The sequence below is a fragment of the Schistocerca serialis genome, chromosome 4, assembly GCF_023864345.2.
Source record: "Schistocerca serialis cubense isolate TAMUIC-IGC-003099 chromosome 4, iqSchSeri2.2, whole genome shotgun sequence".
Taxonomy (NCBI): Eukaryota; Metazoa; Arthropoda; class Insecta; order Orthoptera; family Acrididae; genus Schistocerca; species Schistocerca serialis.
In genome coordinates, this window is record NC_064641.1 from 777,515,190 (window position 1) to 777,529,298 (window position 14,109).

General features: G+C 43.9%; 1 protein-coding gene and 1 non-coding gene across 2 annotated transcripts in view; both read left to right on the forward strand.

The window, feature by feature from the left end:
* The window catches only part of LOC126474761 (uncharacterized), a 197,167-nt gene that overhangs the window by 50,502 nt on the left and 132,556 nt on the right, over nucleotides 1-14,109 (forward strand). The window lies entirely within an intron of this gene.
* On the forward strand, nucleotides 10,254-10,327 carry Trnat-ugu (transfer RNA threonine (anticodon UGU)). Its single transcript has one exon. It is a non-coding gene; the product is annotated as a tRNA-Thr (tRNA).

Below are 14,109 nucleotides of genomic sequence, written 5' to 3' on the forward strand. Positions count from 1 at the left end.
TCATATCTCTGAACTGAAAGGAATGTGATAACGATATGTACATGATATATTATTTGAGTACTTCATCATTTTTACTGCAGTAAACTATATAGAAACTTTTTTCCTAAGTCGACTATACTCCTCAAAAAACTACAAATGTGTGGAGTTTAGCAATGGTCGTAAGTAATTTTATAGTATTCTTTAGTGATCTGCGAGTCATGTCAGTATTGGTAAGGATTCATATTCCGCATCTATGACTTCTGTGTCGTTACGAAATCTCTGGTCAACACTAGCGGTAAAGCGAATGTTATAATATTTCGTAAGATATATGTTACACAATATTAAGTACCCCACCAACAAACTTTTAAGAATAAAATTTTATGTAGAATTTACTATTTTAAAAATATGTCGTTACTGCAGTTATATTTGAAAAGAATGAATTTTCTGAAAAAAATTACATTGTGTATGATTGAAATATCTTTTTTATGAGGTTTTGTGAAATTTTAGTGAGTAGGTTCTCAAAAGAACCAACTTGTTCCTTACCAAATTTTACAGTCAAGGTCATAGGAAAAATGCCAATACAGTCAGTGATGATCTCCATGCATACATTTGTGTTAAGCAAGTCATAAACCAGCCAGATACACCACAAAAGAGTAGATATATCAGGTGTGGCAAGAAATTTATTGTTAATCATCAGATAACACGTCACCGTTCTTATGGGGAGACAACAAAACAATATATGAAAAACAGCAGGCTGAAGTTTTCCTAAAAAGTAACTTAAAGGTTACAAGCACTCACTTAAAACAACAGTTCAGATATCAAATAAGGAATTATGCGCATATATATATAATCATCTCAAGACAAATTTGCTGAGTGTGATTGCCTTCACATAGAGGTACAAGACTGGAATAGAAGGGAGAACCGATAGAGGTACTCAAATTACCCTCCGCCACACACCGTCAGGTGGCTTGCGGAGTATGGATGTAGATGTAGATTCGCACTGTGTTGCAAAAAAGTCTTCCTGTGTGTGCACCCTTTGGTACATAGCCATCTCACGCCTCTTGGAATAGTGTAGTGATCGGGGAAGCCGGAGCAGTGAGCAGACCCGACTGCACTCGAGGAGTGCAAGTGCGCTCTGGGAACACGGATTTTGGTCAGGCCTATTCTAGCATATGCAACATCTGTGTGTGAGGCCTTACTTTTCACGGTGATGTCTGCTGCTAGCAAATGTTCAGAGGTGACAAAGGCTGCAAAAATAATACAGCTCCAGAAATAACCTGTTTCATACTCGTAACTTTCTATGTAGACATTTCCATTACCTTGCTGATGCTATTGAAAGTAAAACAGAAATTTACCAATATAAAAAAGCAACTTTTAACTTGTGCACATCACTTCCACATTTTTTCCTCAGGAGTGATGTGGCCCTATTTTTTCGTATTAATTCGTCTTCAAAATTAATCATCTTCACATTATTTCTCTGTATACTTCATATATATCATCATATTAGCAACTTTTCATGAAACCCATAATTGTTTGCACAGAGTTGCAATTTCAATAACAATATTCCTCATTCCCCAACCATATAAGAAAACAGTTTTTGATGTGCTGAGCAACAAACATACAATAATTTTTAAATGAGCATACTGCCATTTGACTATACTGTTTATTTAATTACGACCCAAGTTTCGGCCTTTTTGCCATTAATGCGTGATTGAGTTTGTCATGAACATCCATTGCAGAACACGAAGCTCAAAATTGGCCATAAGTTAAGAAAAAATTGGCTTCCCACAAAATACCAGATGTAAAATCACATCATGTAAAAAGATGAGTAAATAATAGTGGGAGCACGTCATTTTTGTAAAAACAGGTTTACTTTGGTATTTAAAATATGAAGACATGTCCTTGAGTCCTACCCACTATAGCTCATATAAGAAAAGATAGCTACAAAGAAGGTGAAGGAATTGGGGAAAGTGAATCTTTTCGTTCTGGAAAGTGCTGTATCATACAGCATCCTGATAGTTTCGGTGATAACAGGTGCTGATCGACTGTATGACCACTCTGAAACCCTATAGCCTCCTGTTCCCTCTAGTAAACTGATAAACCGTACCACAATTGTCAGAATCTTTTCTTTCAGTACCCAAATAAGAAGAGGTTAGCACAGGAGAGGAATTCGTGGCGGGCCGCATCAAACCAGTCAGAAGACTGATGACCAAAAGAACTTAAATGATGGTGTGGCGGATGCGTCTGTCCTTGAAACTACAACTCACATCATTTTCTCTATTTGGCTCATTCCTTGTCACGTTGATGGTTTTGGTTTCTTGCTAGATGTGGTTTCCAATCAGAAAGGGTTTAATCAGACCTTAAAGAGCTTACGTCAGTTCAAGCAAGATGCTTTTAGAGAGGAAACTTACTCCCATTGGTGGCCCACAGCAGTCGTGTCGATGGGAAAGATGAAAGAAAATGTGATGGATCATGGCACGAAAGCGAAACTGAGAAAGTGACACGACTGGCTAGGACTCCCTTTGAGTGCTACTCCACAATGACAGGTTGCTTCTGACTGATTTGATGCAGCAGCCATTTGCAACGTACGTCCTCAATTATTTTCTGGCTGTATCCCAATCTCTGTCTTCCTCGACAGTGTTTACCCTCTATAGCTCCCTCTGGTACCATGGAAGTTATTCCCTGATGTCTTAACTGATGTCCTATCATCTTGTCACGTATTCTTGTCAGTGTTCTCCATACATTCCTTTCGTCTCCGACTCTGCGGAGAACCTTCTCATTCCTTACCTTATCAGTTCACTTAATTTTAAACATTCTTCTGTAGTACCATATCTCAAATGTTTCGAAGCTCTTCTGTTCCGGTTCTCCCACAGTCCATTTCTCACTACCATAAAATGCTGCACTCCAAACATACATTATCACAAGTTTCATCATCAAATTAAGACCAATGTTTGATACTAGTAGACTTTTCTTTGCCAAGAATGTCCTTTTTGCCAGTGCTAGTCGGCTTTTTATGTTGACCTTGGTCTGTTTGCCATGGGCTACTTTGCTGCCTAGGTAGCAGAATTCCTTACCTTCGTGATCACCAATCCTGATAAATTTCTCGCTGTTGTCTTTTCTGCTACTTCTCATTACTTTCGTGTGTTTGTTTGTTTTTTTTTTATTGCTCTCAGTCCGCATTCTGTTCTCACTAGACTGTTCATTGATTCAACAGATTCTGTAATTTTTCTTCCCTCACACTGAGGACAGCAGTCATAAGCGAATTTTAACAACGGTATCCTTTCACTTCGAATATTAATCCCACTCTTGAACGTTCCTTTTATTTCTGTCATTGCTTCTTCATGTATAAACTGAACAGCAGGACGAAAGACTACATCCCTGCCTGATATTCTTTCTAATCCATGCACTTAGTCCTCTGTCTTCCACTCTTATTGTTCATTCTTGGTTCTTGTACATATTGTATGTTACCCTTCTTTCCCTCTACCCTACCCCTATTTTTACCAGGATTTCGAACATCTTGCACCATTTTACACTGTCGCACGCTTTTTCCAGGTCGATAGATCCTATGAACAAGTACTGATTTTTCTTCAGTCTTGCTTCCATTATCAACCGCAACGTCAGAACTGCCTCTCTTGTTGTCTTTACCTTTCATGTAACCAAACAAATCGCCATCTAACAGATCCTCAGTTCTGTTTCGTTTCTTCTTTGTATTATTCTTGTCAGGAACTTGAATGCATGAGCTGTTAAACCGATTGTGAGGTAAGTGTCGCTCTTGTCGGCTCTTGAAATCTTGGGAATTGTGGGGATGATGTTCTTTTCGAAAGTCTGAGGGTGTATCGCCAGTCTCATACTTTCCAATAACATCGTTTTGTTGCCACTTCCCCCAATGATTTTAGAAATTCCGATGGGATGTTATCTACCACTCCTGCTTTATTTGATTTTAAGTCTTCCAAAACTCTTGCAAATTCTGATCCTAATACTAGATCCCCCATTTCTTCCCTATCGACTCCTGTTTCTTCTTCTATCACATCCTCAGGTAAATCCTTACCCTCAGAGGCCTTCAATATACTCTTTCCACCTATATGCTCTCTCCTTTGCATTTCACAGCAGAATTCCCGTTGCCCCCTTAATGTCACCGAAGGTTATCTGACTTTTTTATATGCTGAGCCAGTCCTTCCGACAGTAATTTTTTCTCAGTTTCCTCACATTCTTGACCTTACAGAATCTGTTGAATCAATGAACAGTCGAGTGAGAACAGAATGCGGACTGAGAGCAATAAAAAAAAACCACACACGAAAGTAATGAGAAGTAGCAGAAAAGACAACAGCGAGAAACTTATCAGGATTGGTGATCACGAAGGTAAGGAATTCCTGTTTATTTCATTCCTAAGTGACTTGTATTTCTGTATTCCTGAATTTCCCTGAACATTTTTTGTACTTCTTTCGTTCATCAGCTGAAGTATTTCTTCTGTTACCCATGCTTTCTTCGCATTTACCTTCCTTATACCTACGTTTTTTTCTCCGGTTCCTATGATTGTGCTTTTTAGATATGCCCACTCTTCTTCAACTGAGCTGCATCTGAGCTATTTATTATCGTAGCATCTATAGCCTCAGAAAACTTTAAGCTCATCTCATCATTCCATAGAACTTCCATATCCCACCTCGTTGCTCATTGATTCTTGCTGCATAATCTCTCAAACTTCAGTCTACTCTTCATCATTACCAAATTGTGATCTGAGTGTATATCTCTCACTGTTATGCCTTACAGCCCAATATCTGATTTTGAAATCTCTGCTTGACCGTGATGTAATCAAACTGAAATCTTCCTGTATCTCCCGGCCCTTTCCAAGTATACCATCTCCCCTTGCGATTCCTGAACAGTGTCCGCTATTACCATCTGAAATTTATTGCAGAATTCAATTATCTTTCTCCAGCTACCAAGCCCATATTCTCCCGTAACCCTTTCTTCTACTCCTTCCGCTATAACAGCATTCCAGTTCCCCATGAATACTAGATTTTCGTCTTCCTTTACGTACTGATTTACACTTTCAGTATCCTCATATACTTTCTCTCTCTTCTGCTTACGACGTCGACATGTGTACCTGAACTATTCTCGATGTTGGGTTACTGACGATTCTGATGAGAACAACCCGAACACTGAACTGTTCACACTAACTCACTTTCAGTCCTACCTTCCTATTCATGACGAATCCTACTCCTGTTACACCGTTTCCTGCTGCTATTGATTTTATCCTATACCCGCCTGACCAGAAATCTTTGTCTTCTTTTTATTTCACTTCACTGACGGCCACTATATCTAGATGTATTCTTAGCATTTCCCTTTTCATATTTTCTAGCTACCCTACTACGTTCAAATTTCCGACATTCCGCTCCCCGACTCGTAGAGCGTTATCCTTTCGTTGGTTACTCGATCTTTTTGTCATCTCCCCTTGATAGTGCCCTCCTGGAGATCCGAAGAGGGGACTATTCCGGAATCTCTTGCCAATGAAGAGCTCATTATGACACATTTTCAGTTAGAGGCCACGTGTATTGTGTGTACCCATTATGTGTCTTTAATCTAATGGTTTCAATTGCCTTCTGCATCCTCACACCGTTGATCATTTCTGATTCTTCGGCCTTTTATGGGCTGTTTCCCACCTGAAGGGTAAGAGAGTGACCCGAACCTTTGTCCGTTCCTCCGCCCTCTTTGACAAGGCCGTTGGCAGAATAATAGTGACTTCTTATGTCGGAAGTTTTCGGCCGCCATTGCGATTATTTCCACTCAAATTTTGTGCGATACGGAGTTCGAGTCGGGACCGAAAACGTTTTTATTCCTTTTCAAAGACACTGCTCCTAGACCATGTGTGCATTACTCTATCAGTTTTGAAACCATTTCCTGCCTCGACTTCATCTTCCTTAGCGACAAAGAATTCCCCAGTAACCAATTTCTTTATAAATGATGTAGCAGGGGACATGGCACATGTCAGAAGTGTGACCCAGCCACTTACATCTCCTGTAATGTGTCCCGTCTGTGAAAACATGGTGAGAGTCCATATTGCCCAGCTTCCTCATGCAATAGCGTGAGACAGACTGCAATATGCAAAGATGGTGAGACATTTTAACCTCATCTCTGATCTGCGGATTTATGCAGTGGATAAACACACCAACGGCTCGCGCCTCAGCCCCTTCTGAGAGGACAGTATTGTCTCCCAACTTTCCCCAAGACACAGGTACGATACGAGATCTTATGAATTCCATCCTCAAATGCCTCAAAATCTTCTCCTTGCCTTTGCCTAAGGGTGGATAATTTATACTGATAATAGCTCATGCTTCTTTTGTCGGAATACCTTTCCGATAACTCCGCGGCGAATATCTGTAACTTTCTGTATTTCTTAAAGTGCTTACTACCTTTCAGAGATGCGTTCATCACTCGATAACTTCAGGCGTGCAATTTTCAGCAAAAAACCCTCTGGTCACAAGCAAATATGACCAAGATTGCTGATGTTTTGTAGGAAAGTGAACACATTTTCAGCGGCATTCCTCAATAAAGACGGAATAAATTTTACTGAAAGGAAACTGCTCACAAAATAAGAGCGTGACACAGTGAAATAGGGTGGGTTGAGTATTAATAACAGCCCCATCAGAGGTGGTTTGCATACGTAAATCATTTTTGTAAACAGGTGCCTTGCTTGAAATCGCTCATCTATTTGAGAGTTGTGATTCTTCAGTTTCTCCCCACGTTATTTCTTGCTCGAACAGTCCACGGGTGTACTGCCGGTCTATAGTGTCCAACGGGCACAATATTTCGGCGATCAGACATGTCGCCATCGTCAGGTGCCCTGACGAACTGAGCTCCTGAGGGTAGGTGGCCGTCTTACCTCTGAAGCAGCTGAAGTAGTACGCTGGGAAACTTGCCGTGCTCTGACGAGAACTAAATCGATCAAGTCGAATATTACCAGCAGGGAGAGGGCAGCCATTCGAGACCTGAACAGAGCCTTGAGATTGTTGTCTTACCGGCTGACAAAGTCAATGCTACGGTTTGTCCTTTCCCCCCAGGGTTACATTAAGAAGATGCAGAGCTTGCTAAATGACGAATCTTACTAGAAGATCAACGCTGACCCCACAAAGAGGGTGGAGAACAAGACTAGACCTCTTCTCAAGGACATGGATTTAGCAGAGTGTCTCGCCAAGAAATTGACACCTCAAGGACCTGTACCGCTAAGACTTTATGGACTCCCTAAAGTCCACAAAGAAGGGGTGCATATCGCCCAATTGTCAGCAACATTAGGGCACTTACATATTTGCTGGCCAAATACCTGGCAGAATTACTAAGCTCTTATGTGGGTAAATAGCCGGCCGCGGTGGTCTCGCGGTTCTAGGCGCGCAGTCCGGAACCGTGCGACTGCTACGGTCGCAGGTTCGAATCCTGCCTCGGGCATGGATGTGTGTGATGTCCGTAGGTTAGTTAGGTTTAAGTAGTTCTAGGGGACTGATGACCACAGCTGTTAAGTCCCATAATGCTCAGAGCCATTTGAACCATTATGTGGGTAAATGCCCTCACCAAGTTCGTAATTTTGTGGATTTCGTAAAACATCTCAACAGCTTCAAGTTGAAAGACTCAGATATCCTGGTGAGTTCTGACGTTGTTTCATTATACACCAGGGTGCCTCTTCGAGAGTCAGTTGGGCGTCTTCTCGTCAAATTTCTGTGCAATAAGCTCGACTATTTCAAGCACGTTCTGACCTCCACGTATTTTCTCTTTAATGGAGAATACTATGAACAAACAGGATGAGTCGCAGTGGGGAGTCCACTCTCGTCTGTGGTCGCGAATTTCTATATGGAGTACTTCGAGGACGAACCTTTGGCGTCATCCAAATGGAAACATACTTGTTTTCTTCGTTATGTGGATGACACGCTCGTGATTTAGCCCCATGGAAGGGACAAGCTCCTAGACTTCCTTACACACCTGAACTCCATACATCCGAGCATCACATTCACTATAGAGATCGAATCAGAAGGGAGATTGAAATTACAATGAAATAACAACCCTTAGCTGCTTACAGGCGTTGACATACGTCAACGGGGACAGATGAAAATGTGTGCCCCGACCGGGACTCGAACCCGGGATCTCCTGCTTACATGGCAGACTCTCTATCCATCTGAGCCACCGAGGACACAGAGGATAGTGCGACTGCAGGGACTTATCTCTGGCACGCCTCCCGCGACACCCACATTCTCAACGTATTGTCCCGCAATACATTCGTAGTGCCCTCGCCCATTATACTCATTACTTGCGGCGCGTTGCCGATTCCCGTAAGAGTTCGGGCACTTTTCGTGCATCCGCACAGAAGAAGAAGATGGTCAAGTGACCGGTGAGCCTTGTATATATATATATATATATATATATATATATATATATGTGTGTGTGTGTGTGTGTGTGTGTGTGTGTGTGTGTGTGTGTGTGTGTGTTACAAAAAGGTACGGCCAAACTTCCAGGAAACATTCCTCTCACACAAATAAAGAAAAGATGTTATGTGGACTTGTGTCCGTAAACGCTTAATTTCCATGTTAGAGCTCACTTTAGTTTCGTCGGTATGTACTGTACTTCCTCGATTCACCGCCAGTTGGCCCAATTGAAGAAAGGTAATGTTGACTTCGCTGCTTGTGTTGACATGCGACTCATTGCTCTACAGTACTAGCATCAAGCACATCAGTACGTAGCATCAACAGGTTAGTGTTCATCACGAACGTGGTTTTGCAGTCAGTGCAATATTTACAAATGCGGAGTTGGCAGATGCCCATTTGATGTATGGATTAGCATGGGGCAATAGCCGTGGCGCGGTACGTTTGTATCGAGACAGATTTCCAGAACGAAGGTGTCCCGACAGGAAGACGTTCGAAGCAATTGATCGGCGTCTTAGGGAGCACGGAGCATTCCAGCCTATGACTCGCGGCTGTGGAAGACCTAGAACGACGAGGACACCTGCAATGGACGAGACAATTCTTCGTGCAGTTGACGATAACCATAATGTCAGCGTCAGAGAAGTTGCTGCTGTACAAGGTAACGTTGACCACATCACTGTATGGAGAGTGCTACGGGAGAACCAGTTGTTTCCGTACCATGTACAGCGTGTGCAGGCACTATCAGCAGCTGATTGGCCTCCACGGGTACACTTCTGCGAATGGTTCATCCAACAATGTGTCAATCATAATTTCAGTGCAAATGTTCTCTTTACGGATGAGGCTTCATTCCAACGTAATCAAATTGTAAATTTTCACAATCAACATGTGTGGGCTGACGAGAATCCGCAAGCAATTGTGCAATCACGTCAACAGATTTTCTGTGAACGTTTGGGCAGGCATTGTTGGTGATGTCTTGATTGGGCCCCATGTTCTTCCACCTACGCTCAATGGAGCACGTTATCATGATTTCATACGGGATACTCTACCTGTGCTGCTAGAACATGTGCCTTTACAAGTACGACACAACATATGGTTCATGCACGATGGAGCTCCTGCACATTTCAGTCGAAGTGATCGTACGCTTCTCAATAACAGATTCGGTGACCGATGGATTGATAGAGGCGGACGAATTCCATGGCCTCCACGCTCTCCTGACCTCAACCCTCTTGATTTTCATTTATGGGGGCATTTGAAAGCTCTTGTATACGCAACCCCGCTACCAAATGTAGAGACTCTTCATGCTCGTATTGTGGACGGCTGTGATACAATACGCCATTCTCCAGGGCTGCATCAGCGCATCAGGGATTCCATGCGACGGAGGGTGGATGCATGTATCCTCGCTAACGGAGCACATTTTGAACATTTCCTGTAACAAAGTGGTTGAAGTCACGCTGGTACGTTCTGTTGCTGTGTGTTTCCATTCCATGATTAATGTGATTTGAAGAGAAGTAATAAAATGAGCTCTAACATGGAAAGTAAGCGTTTCCGGACACATGTCCACATAACATCTTTTCTTTATTTGTGTGTGAGGAATGTTTCCTGAAAGTTTGGCCGTACCTTTTTGTAACACCCTGCATATACAAAGCTAGCATCTGTTCTTTCGGACAGGCTCACTGGCCACTTGACCATCTTCTTCTTCTGTGCGGATGCACAAGAAGTCCCCGAACTCTTACGGGAATCGGCAACGCGCTGCGAGTAATGAGTATAATGGGCGGGGGCACTACGAATGTAGTGCGGGACAATACGTTGAGAATGTGGGTGTCGCGGGAGACATGTCCGAGATAAGTCCCTGCAGTCGCACTATCCTGTGTGTCCTCGGTGGCTCAGATGGATAAAGCGTCTGCCATGTAAGCAGGAGATCCCGGGTTCGAGTCCCGGTCGGGGCACACGTTTTAATCTGTCCCCGTTGACGTATGTCAACGCCTGTAAGCAGCTAAGGGTTGTCATTTCATTGTAATTTCATTCTAACGAGCTGCTTTGTATACATATAGAAGGGAGATTACCATTCCTGGACGTCATTGTCAAAAGAAGAGCGGATGACACCCTGGGCCACGGGGTATACAGGAAGAAAACGCACACCTACCTGTATTTGCAAGCGGATAGCTGCCTGTGCAGACGAATGGGGTGCTAAAACGCTGGTGCACGGGGCGCGCACCATTTCTGACGCAGAGTGTCTGCCCCAAGAGCTGGAACACCTCAAAACTTTATTCCGGTAAAACGGGTCCTCAGAATGGCAGATCAGACGCGCTCTCCACCCCACCTCTACAGTACAGCGTATAGAGACGGAAGAAGTCACGGAGAAAGAGAGAGCCACTGCCTATACACCGTATACTGGCGCACTATCTGGACAAATAGGACGAATATTAAGGAAACACCGAGTAGGAAGTGTCTTGCCCACCAAATAAAACGCGAGCGTTATTAGGAAGTGTCAAAGACGATCTCGGTTTGCGGAAGGCCGGCATACACCAAATTCCAGGTCAACGTGGGAAGACTTATAATGGACAGACAGTGCGCACCGTCGAAGATCGTTGCGGAGAACATCAGAGGCACACTCGACTTGGGTACCCCAACAAGTCGGCGGTCGCAGAGGACTGTCTGTCCGAAAATCACGAAATAGACTACCAACATACCAGGGTCTTGGCACAGACATCTCAATATTGGGACAGCGTCGTTAGAGAGGCTATCGAAATTCGTACAAGGTGCGGACTCATCAACCGAGATTGCGGCTACAACCTTAGCAGGGCATAGGAACCAGCATTTAATCTAATTAAAAAGACGCTCAGCAAAGGAAACGAACTGGCGACCAGGGCGGACGAGGCAATTACACAGACGCCACCACAGACGCCGACGCCAGCGTCTCACGGACCGCTGACGCGCGGGCGCGGACCGCGGAGAGAACGCCTCGCGAGGGGAGGGGATTTAAGACGGCCACCCACAGACGAAAAACCTACTTCCCCTCACACAAGCAGGATTCAGACACAACCACTCGACTAATGACCCCCTCCTTAAACTGACAGACAGCATCACCAGACAGCATCAGCAGGGACACTGCACACTCGCAGTGTTCCTGGACATAGAACAGGCCTTCGACAAACTATGGCACCAGGGCCTGCTGTTCAAACTAATCAGCATTGGCATCACATCCAAAGTAGTCAGGCTAATCTAAACATGTCACCAACCGGACCTGCATCTTGTCCCCACTACTGTACACACTTTACACTGCTGACATACCTACCGTAACGACCTCCCACGAAGAAATCGGACTATATGCAGACGACACGGCTTACTGGTGTACGGAACTACGCACAACGACACTGCAACGAAAAACGTCCACATACCTCCACCGTCTAGGAACCTGGATGGCAAAATGGAGGATACGACCTAACACAACCAAGACACAGTTCTCTTCAGACACAGACACTTAACAAAAAAGAAACAACAGAACGATCATGACATCCGACTAACCCTCTGGTATAGCCCCCTACAACTAAACGACACAGCTAGATACCTCGGAGTATACCTAGACAAACATCTCAACTGGAAAACCCGACTCAGACAAAACCTAATACGACAAATGCAAGAACGCTTCCATGGCTGCAACACTCAAACAGCAATACATACGTACAAAACCTTCATTCGTCCAGTTCTAGAGTATGCAGCAGCCCCCCTGGGAGGCATACATGCACCGATCGCAAAAAGACTGTTCAGCACAGAACGTAGACTAATACGAAGTATCGCAAGGCTACCGTATGTAACATCAAGCAATGAAGTATATGAGGCAACCAGAATGGAGCCACTACAAACGAGGTTAGCCAAAATGAGAGCCAGATACGGAAATCACATCTTAAACAAAAGACCGGACATGGAGGACATCATCACAGTCAACCACAGAACAAAAAGGAAACCTAAATTCAAATACACAACACCCTCTCACACAATCGCCCACAACACAGTGAAGACGTACCCCGATCTCGCCCCAATCCTATCACCACTAACAACAAACACCACCATCCTCCCACACCTAGACGAAAAGACTCAAGAATAAAACACAAACACCACCAAGCACACAAGAACATGGCCCACAAAAGAACCACCAAAACATACGTAACCCAACTCCCTCTACTCCCCCTCCCTCGCTCTGTACACTAAATAACAAATGTAAAACAAATGCATATGTATAGTAGCATAAGTAGTTACAACAAATGCATATGTATAGTAGCATAAGTAGTTACCTGTTTTATAAGATATCTGTAATTATAAACTATTAACAGCAAAGAACAAATTGCATTGTAAAATTAATTGAAGGAAACCGAAACTGTAATGTAATATTAACAAAAAATTGTTAAAATATCACTGAAATTGCTAAAACATCATTATAATTGTTAAAATATCATTGTAAATGTTAAAATATCTAAAGATCTTTGTAATTGTTAATGCCGCCCGCATCTCGTGGTCGTGCGGTAGCGTTCTCGCTTCCCACGCCCGGGTTCCCGGGTTCGATTCCCGGCAGGGTCAGGGATTTTCTCTGCCTCGTGATGGCTGGGTGTTGTGTGCTGTCCTTAGGTTAGTTAGGTGTAAGTAGTTCTAAGTTCTAGGGGACTGATGACCATAGATGTTAAGTCCCATAGTGCTCAGAGCCATTTGAACCATTGTTAATGCCCAAATAAAACTTGCACTATGTAGCAAGAGAAATATAAAAATAGTTTAAAAATAAAATGTATAAACCCATGGCTGAAAAGGGCAAATAGCAAGCCGTAAAACACCCCGCTCTGTGCCCTCAGGGCAGAGTGAAAAGTGCAAAATAAATAAATAAATAAATAAATAAATAAATCCACAAAACTCAGCAGCTCAGTTCGTCAGCGCACCTGACGATGGCAACATGTCTGATCGCCGAAATATTCTGCCTGTCGGACACTGTGTACCGGCAGTACTCCTGAGGACTGTTTAGAGTATTTGAGAGTTGCTGATTACACTTATGAAGTGTTAACGAGATTCTCAGCCTGACCTTCTACAGTGCTATCTACATGGGAGCGCGTGGAGGCCATCTTGTGTACTCAAAGCAGTCAGAAAGTTTGATTGTAGAGTGGTTATCGAGATGCAGCACGACACGACGCGACACACAGCAGTTCGAGCCACTGGCACATGGAGCCCACGCGGTTGCAGCGTGGATCCGGCGGCAGCTGCTGGCTGCAGCAACGAAGAGAAGCCCTAGTGTTCAACTCAGAAACCTAAGGCTGGGCAGCCAAGCGCAGGCTGCACCGAGGAATTGGCAGTGTCTGAGCTGCGCTGATAATCAGCAGAAAATGAGCTTGGCCCGTGGTGGAGACGGCTCAGCCGGTGGATGTGCAGGCAGGAAGTGTGATCGATAGGCCGAACCACCTAGCGTTAGATTGGTCGACGTCAGTGGGCAGCAGACAGCTAATGGGGCAGCGCCTCTGATCGATGGTGGGCCGCAACGAATATATACGCTGAGGTAACAAAACTCATGGAATACCTCCTAATATCGTGTCGGACTTCATTTTGCCCAGCGTAGTGCAGCAGCGCGAAGTGGCATAGACTCAACGAATTGTTGGAAGCCTCCTGCAGAAATATTGAGCCAAACCGCCTCTATAGCCGTCCATAATTGTGAAAGTGTTGCCGGTGCAGTATTTTGCGCTGGACCCAGTGC